This window comes from Balaenoptera borealis (assembly GCF_965194805.1).
Source record: "Balaenoptera borealis genome assembly, chromosome: 1".
NCBI classification, from domain to species: Eukaryota; Metazoa; Chordata; class Mammalia; order Artiodactyla; family Balaenopteridae; genus Balaenoptera; species Balaenoptera borealis.
Window position 1 is genome coordinate 83,183,549 of NC_138860.1, and position 7,521 is coordinate 83,191,069.

At 50.1% G+C, this 7,521-nt stretch overlaps 1 pseudogene across 1 annotated transcript; it reads right to left on the bottom strand.

Moving 5' to 3' along the window:
- Positions 1 to 6,363: 6,363 nt before the first annotated feature.
- On the bottom strand, positions 6,364 to 7,108 carry LOC309619149 (transmembrane protein 230 pseudogene; annotated as a pseudogene). The gene is made up of 2 exons: positions 6,976 to 7,108; positions 6,364 to 6,539 (listed from the first exon to the last, which is right to left on the bottom strand). The product of its transcript is annotated as a transmembrane protein 230 pseudogene (transcript).
- Between the last annotated feature and the right edge of the window lie 413 nt (positions 7,109 to 7,521).

Here is a 7,521-nt window from a genome sequence, read left to right on the forward strand (position 1 = left end):
TGAGCACACCCTCCTGGGTGGGGTCCACCCAGATGCATGGGACAATGTTCCAGGAGACAAACAGCAAACATGGTCTCAGGGCTCCCAGCCCCTGGGAAGAGCCCGGCTGAGCCTTCTAAAGGGACCGGTCCCTGCCCAGGTGCACATCTCACTCATCCTTCTCCTCGGTGACATCTCCTCAGCTCAGGTGAGTCTGCACCTGCCTCTCTGCCTTTTCTAGGAGGAGTGCACAGGGCCCAGCGTGGAGGAGGGGAGAAGCAGCTCTGGGAGGGGATGCAGGAGCCTGTGGTCCAGTCCCAGCTCTGCCACCAGCAAGGCTGTGTGCTTTCACCCCTGCTGAGGGCCTCATCTGTGTGGCAAGATGACTGACCAGATACTCCCTGTTCCTCCCGTGGGCTCCTCTGTGACAACTCTTGTGGAAACCGCCCCACTGGGGCCCGAGGACCATCCTCAACCTCCTTGTCTTCTTTCTTCTCTGGATCCACCTGCCTGTCAGGCCCCAGGCTGGTGAAACCCATCCCACCCCACCCTTGGGGAGAGTGGGCGCCCCTGACAAAGCCTTGACGGCTCCCTAAGCCCAGGCCTGGGACCCCCACTCACCATGAGTCCGCTGAGACATCCTGCCCCCACCCAGGTAAGAGACTGATCCACCAAAGCTCCCCATCTGCTCCCCAGCAGGGAAATGCTCAGGGACCATCTGGACACGGGCCTCAGCTCTGGTCTTGGCCAAGTTGACAGAAGGCCTTGCGTGGCTCCTCTTACTGACAAAACAGCGGGGATCTTTCTCCTACATCAGAAGGCCACGGGGTTTATCTGAGATGCCCACACGTGTGAAACGGGGTCATTTCCTGGGTGCTTTGGAAAGTCTGGGAAGCGAGGGCTGCTCTGTCCAATTTCTCTGGTTGGGGTCCAGGGCAGCCCAGACCTCTGACTGTTGGGGGAAGAACCTGCTTAGGGAAGTCAGACCTTCTCTTTATTTAAATGAGGTCAAGCCTTGGAGATGCAGAGAGCAGAGAAGTACAAAGGGTTGATACGGCCCAATAGTCAGCAATTCTAATGAGCCCCATCTCCCACATTCCACCCAATAGCCTAGAACTGGGGCAGGTATTTCTGTTCACTTCAATCCCAGGCTGACTCTGGTCCCCAGTGCCTCCTTCTCACTCTCAGGCATGGTCCAGGAAGAGCCCCACCAGGGCTCAGGACAGGGCTGCGTTTCTCTGCTCACACTCATGCCCGGGACCCTCCGCAGTCCATTTCATGCAGAGCTTGCCTTATGGTCATGCTGGGCCTCCAGGGGGTCTTCCTGAAGCAGCCCAGGAGGGTCAGAGCAGATCAGAGATGACCCTGCTTGGCCCCCGTGACTCTAACCCTGATGCTGAAGTTGAACCGGGAGGAGATGGATTTGCTGCTGTTTGAAGTGTGGGGTCATTCAAATGCTCTGGTTGCTGGGTCCCATCTCAGGCTCAGTCCTTCTCACTGCCGCTGACCCCTACATCTCTGCTTCCACATTCTGTGGCTCTACCCACAGTGGACGTCTGCTGACCTCCTTCATCTTCTTAGACCCTGCCCTGTGGGGACCCAGGCCCCACGCTTGGTCCCACCCTCCTCCTTTTCAGCAACTCCTCCCACCACATAGAGAAGCACACTTGCTTCTGTTCCATCTGAGCCTCCCTTCACTGGCTGCTCAGTCCCCATCTCGTTATCCTAACTTGGAGACCCTCCCCTGGGGAAAGGATACAAAGGTTCACTGTCTCTCTTTCTGGCAGCTGTGCTCAAAGTCAAGATGAGCAGCACTGAGGCTGAGAAGACCACGATAGGCACGAGTGACCTGTCTCACAAATACTCGGGACCCGAAGACACCATCGAGAAGGGGGACCCGCCGAAGCTGTTGAAGGAGAATTCCCCCAACTTCCTCAGTGCCCGTGTGAGTCGGGATCTGGCTTCCCAATGTTGCTCGGGCCCTGGCACGGCTGAAGACGCTTTGCTCTGGGACCTTGGACAAGTCACTCTCTTTCTCTGATCCTCAACTTTCTCAACTGCAAAATGACATAGTAGGACTTCCTATCCTGGCTTATTATCAGGGTAAAAAGAGGTGATGTTTGTGGCAAAGTAGGAAAATATGTGGATATAAATGGTTGATATTAGGTTGTCAAAAAGGGCTACAACTGGAGGGCAGTGAGGTGTCCCCTCGCCTCTGCCACCCCCCCTGCATGAGACTCAAGCTCTTCTGCTCAGGCGCTGAGAGGCTCGAGAGGCTCCCACAGGGTCCTTGAGATAAGAGGGAGGGTGATAGAAATTCCATCACTGACAGAATTGTCTTTTAGAATAGGAACAAAATTTTAATTTATTTATTTTGAAGTATAGTTGATCTACAATGTTATATTAGTTCCAAGTGTATAACCTACTGATTTGATATTTCTATAGATTATTCCCCATCAAAGTTATTATAAAATATTGGTCATGTCTCCTGTGCCATACATTACCTCCTTGTATCTTATTTATTTTATACCTAGTAGTGTGTACCTCTTTATCCCCTTCCCCTCTCTTGCCTCTCCCCTCTGGTAACCACTCAGTTGTTCTCTGTATGTATTCATTACTGTCAGAATTTAACACCCCTTACTACAATGAAGAACTCATTTGCAGACCTGTTTTAACCTGACAGAATGTTCTGAACTGATTACAAAATGAGGGGGTTACCAGGTAACAAGGAGATTGGGTGAGCAAGAAGAGAGACCTCAAAGCAGGTAAGATCCTGGAGGCCGAAAAGCAAACAGGAGAGGAGGGTTAGGTTGGAGAGGACAAGGATGGGGCTTATTTCTTTACTTATTTACTTACTTACTGATTTACTTGAAGTATAGTTGATTTATAATATTGTGTTAGACTCAGGTGTACAGCAAAATGATTTAGTCACGTATATATGAATAGGACTGATTGTGAGCCCCTGAGGAGAACTTAGGTAGGTGGTAGCCTTGAAGGGGGGTGGGGGAGCGGGTCTGGGGCTGGAGACCACCCACCAGCACACTGGGCAGCGCAGCTCTGGGCAGAGCCTGCTCACCATGTGGGGTCTCTTGTCCAAGTTCACATCTGGGGCAAGGACTCTCCCTCAATGAACTGCAGGGCAGTGGCAATGTCCCCACCCCATCCCACACTTGCCCTCAGTCAATGCCACACCAGCCACATCTGTGCTGCTCTGGGTCTCGTTTCTCTGTCTCTGCCTCTCCCTCTTCTCCCGGCTCATAACTCCTGTGGGACTGAATTTGCCTTGTTTTGTGTCTTTTCCCGCAGACCAAAATGGGCACAGTTTACTTGTCCACTGACTTTGAGAAAAAGGACAAGAATAAGGACGAGAAGACTGACTTTTCCTAGTTCCTCTCCTTGCTGGGGGATATAGTCACAGACTACCACAATCAAGGCCACGGAGTGCCACTCTATTATGGGAGATATTAGTGAGCCCAGAGGTCTCCAGACAACTCAAGAAACAATAAAGTGTCTTTTCTTACCAGCAGCTTGCGTTACTTCCTCCATTTCTTTGATGTGTGTGTCTCAGACAGAATACACAAGTGTTGGCTACCTGCTTTGTAGATTCTCCACTAGATGAACAGCAATTCCTTCCTAGCAAATGTCCACTCCCAGAGTGCTCCATCCACGGCCCTGAGCCCTGGTTGTGTCCCTCTTGCCTGTTGGACCTGGAGATTCACCTGTGCTCCTTGCATCTGGAACCCAGTATTATACCCAGCAACTAGGTGGGCCTTGGGCAGGGTATAAACCAGAACTCTCACTCAGGGCCTTGTAGGGGCCAGATGGGCACTTGCTCCCTAGACAACTGTCATGAGGGCAACGAGCAGACTCTGTCATCTTTCTCTCAAGTACGGTTTGCTAAGGCTACGCATGCCGCTGGGCACTAGGGAGACAAAGGCAAATGAGTCAGTCCCTGGTCGAGGGGGAGGAGTCCTTTCAACACACATGGAACTGGTAACAAGTCGGGTTGGTTCCGGTCAATAGTTCTGGGTGTTCATTTCGGATCAGTGCTAACATTCATGCACCTGATGCAGGGGCTGGCTGGGAGCAGACAGTGTGTGATCTTCATTGCTGAGCCAGGTATTCTGCTAGGAAATGAAGATGCAGAAATAAAAATGATGTGATGACTGCCCCCTGGCCCCCAAAATGCCCATTTTCTGTGTCCTTTCTGCTGGGGGTTGCTCATTCTCCCCAGTTTGAAGCCCTTCAAACCCTTCAGGCCAAGGGACACAGTCAGCATTTGTCTCCATTGCCAGCGCCATTCTCAGACCATTTCCCCACTATTCCTCACGCTTCTACAACCTTCCCCCATCCTTGAGGCTCACGTCATGCTGCCGTAAGAGTTATCTTCCTTTCTTGTTTGAGTCGCGCACACTTCTGGTGCATAGAGGGGTTAGACACTGAACTTACATTCACCCTTTCTGTCTCACCAGGACAGAATACCTGGAGTAAGTCCGCCGTCTTAGGCCAGATTTCCTAGAAGGAGAGATAAGATGGGGATCCTTGTGTAAGTGGGTTATTGGGGGAGTGCTCTCAAGTGAAGCTTGACAGAAAGTGAGGGGAACACCACAGGACAGGGGAAGAAGCTAGACCAAGATGTTAGCTTCAGTTTAGCTTCAGCCTGATTCCACGGGGGGCTCCGGAGCATGAATGAAATCAGAGGGTTGTCCCACTTTGAGGCAAAGAGGCCCACCTTTTGTTCCCCTTTGTCAGGTAGTCCCTGACTGCCAGCCATCCCCAGGTCGAGGCAGAGCCTGGCTTTCCTGGGCCTGCAGGTTCCTTTGGGGCAAGAGCAATTCTTAGGAGAAGGGTGCCGTTGCGACCTATTAGCGGCCGACACTGAGAGGAGCTGGGTGATGGGCACTCTTACCAGGTAACAGGGATCTGGGTGGCACATCACAGTACCTACTACAGTCCACCCCTTGGACCCACTCAGAACCCCTTGGTTCTCATGTCAAGTTCCTTCCCTCCAGGAACAGCTTCTCCAGGTCGGGTCAGCTATGATTTCTGGGCAACTTATGAGAGGAGGGTTCGGGGACTACTAGAGTCCTCACAGCTGCACATGTTATTAAAGTCACAACCCACACTCTTCATCTTCCTCCTCTACCGCCCTTTCGAGATTTCTCTCCTTCTGCTGGACTAGGTAGCTTGCCTGGTGGGGTGACCCACACCATCACTCCTGAAGGGGGTGGGCTCCTGGTTCCCATGCCCTTATCAAGCTTTGGGTGCTGTATTTACCCATTTACAGTTAAAGCTGGACGTACAAGTGGATGCCCAGTAGGTCACCTGAGTGCTCGAAATATTCCTTCCTGCCCCCGTTATGTAGCTGTACTCCCCTGTGGTGATCAGGATCAATTCTCCTTCCAAACCTTAAAAAAGTTATTCCCTTTTTTTTGTTTTTAGATTTTGACATTTTAATTTCTTTTGAATACAAGTCACTTTTTGCAAGCTAGGAAACAAAATCAAACTAAGGCAGTCTTGTCCTCTAGAGATCCAGGCCAGTTCTTACAATCTTCAGCAGAATGACATCGTAATATGAGGTGCTAATAACAGGGTTAAAAACTATAAATAATAACCACTTATCTACATTTTTTCCTTAGGAAACAGCCAAAAGTCCAGTGCTTAAAGGCATGATATACAGAACACCTAGATCTACAGAGGACAGAATGATCCAAATTATACGCTGGCCAACCTGTCAGTGAACCAGATCAGAGCTGGCCAAGGACTGGTGAAGAGAGAATGTGTTTACAGTTTGAAAATTTGCTCTGAGGTTTAAAAAATTCCTAGTTGCTGTTATTAAGAAAGCAAGTAAAAAATATTATAGATGCACCACACTGATATTTGATTTTGCCAAGGTTTTCCACTAGAACACACAGTTAGAGTATGGGGATAAGACACTTAGATATTTTCAAAATAAATTACTTAGTAATAAGAAATCTGACATACTGCATTCTTCCATTTGCCACGAGAACATATTGACAATGAGGACTATTGAAAACAATGCTCAGCTCTAAAAAGGGTGGTGGCAGCAACACATTCCACTACAGAATAAACTCCCACTTTCCCAATTAACGTTGCTACTTTTCATGATACATATTGATGCGGAAAAACTTGTCAGGAGCTCTTGCCAGGGCCAGGAGATGAAAAATAGAGACTGTGCTAATGACATGGATAGTTGTAAGCTCAGTTAACATCTTTAGGATGGACCCATAAAATCTGACCACTGTTTTGATAAACATCTGCAAATCGCAGAACTCCTTAGCCCTCAGCCATAGTATCTGCTCAATGTCTTAAAGCTGGGCTCAGTCCCATCTGTGACTCTTTTCTTCAGGGCTGAGGTGTGTGCTAGTCATCAAAGTCTGGAATGTCATCGTAGGAGTATCCCCGGTAGCCTTTGGATGCATAGTAGGCGATGCACAGGTGGTCAAATCCTGGCAGGAACACCAGGTTGCCAATGATCAGGACGGGAACGGCCCGGTCTGCCTCCCCTTTGCTGATATAGCCTGCCAGCAGGAGGGAGCCTATGATAATGAGAAAAGTGCCAATCAAAAACAGCACCGTAGGAAGCGCAATGGCCTTATATGAAATCTTAGGAGGGCTTTTCTTTTCTTTTCTTTCTTTTTTTTTTTTTAAATGTTCTTTCCTTTGGGGGTAATTATTGTTTCACTGTTAGGAATTTTATTATTTATTTATTTATTTATTTATTTTTGGCTGTGTTGGGTCTTTGTTTCTGTGCGAGGGCTTTCTCTGGCTGCGGCGAGCGGGGGCTGCTCTTCATCGTGGTGCGCGGGCCTCTCACTATCGCGGCCTCTCTTGTTGTGGAGCACAGGCTCCAGACGCGCAGGCTCAGTAGTTGTGGCGCACGGGCTTAGTTGCTCCGCGGCATGTGGGATCTTCCCGGACCAGGGCTCCAACCCGTGTCCCCTGCATTGGCAGGCAGATTCTCAACCACTGCACCACCAGGGAAGCCCCCAGGAGGGCTTTTCTTAAACTGAAGGTCAATGTAGCCATCGTCTGTACTGGAGAGCCTTGAGTATTTCACTTTACTACTGGGGATTCCAGTAGCCAGGTTGGTATGAGACGGCGTCATAACACGCTGACACAGCTGCAGTCGGAGCCCCGGCCAGGCCGCCCGTGCGCCGACAGCTAGCTCACGGTTTGCAGCAGGTAAGCCCGAGGCCTCATGGCACCAGAGTTATTCCCTATTTGCCCACTGGAGTCCAGGCACAGGGAGTCCTTGGTGGCGAGGAAGAAGCAAATGCTCATAGGTTCCTTTGGGAAAAATCTGGGGAAAGCACTACTGTATACACTTGCTGTGTTGTTGCATGGTTTTCTTTATGGGACCAAGTCTCTGTTTCAGTTGGTGGCTTGTGGGTCTGAGAACTGGCTCGGATGTGCACACGTGTGATCAGGAGAGTGTGCAGTGTGGGGCTTTCTCCTTGAAGAGAAAACCGACACTTCTCTTCCTGTTGCAGTCTCTACAGCATCTGGTGTAGGGCCCTC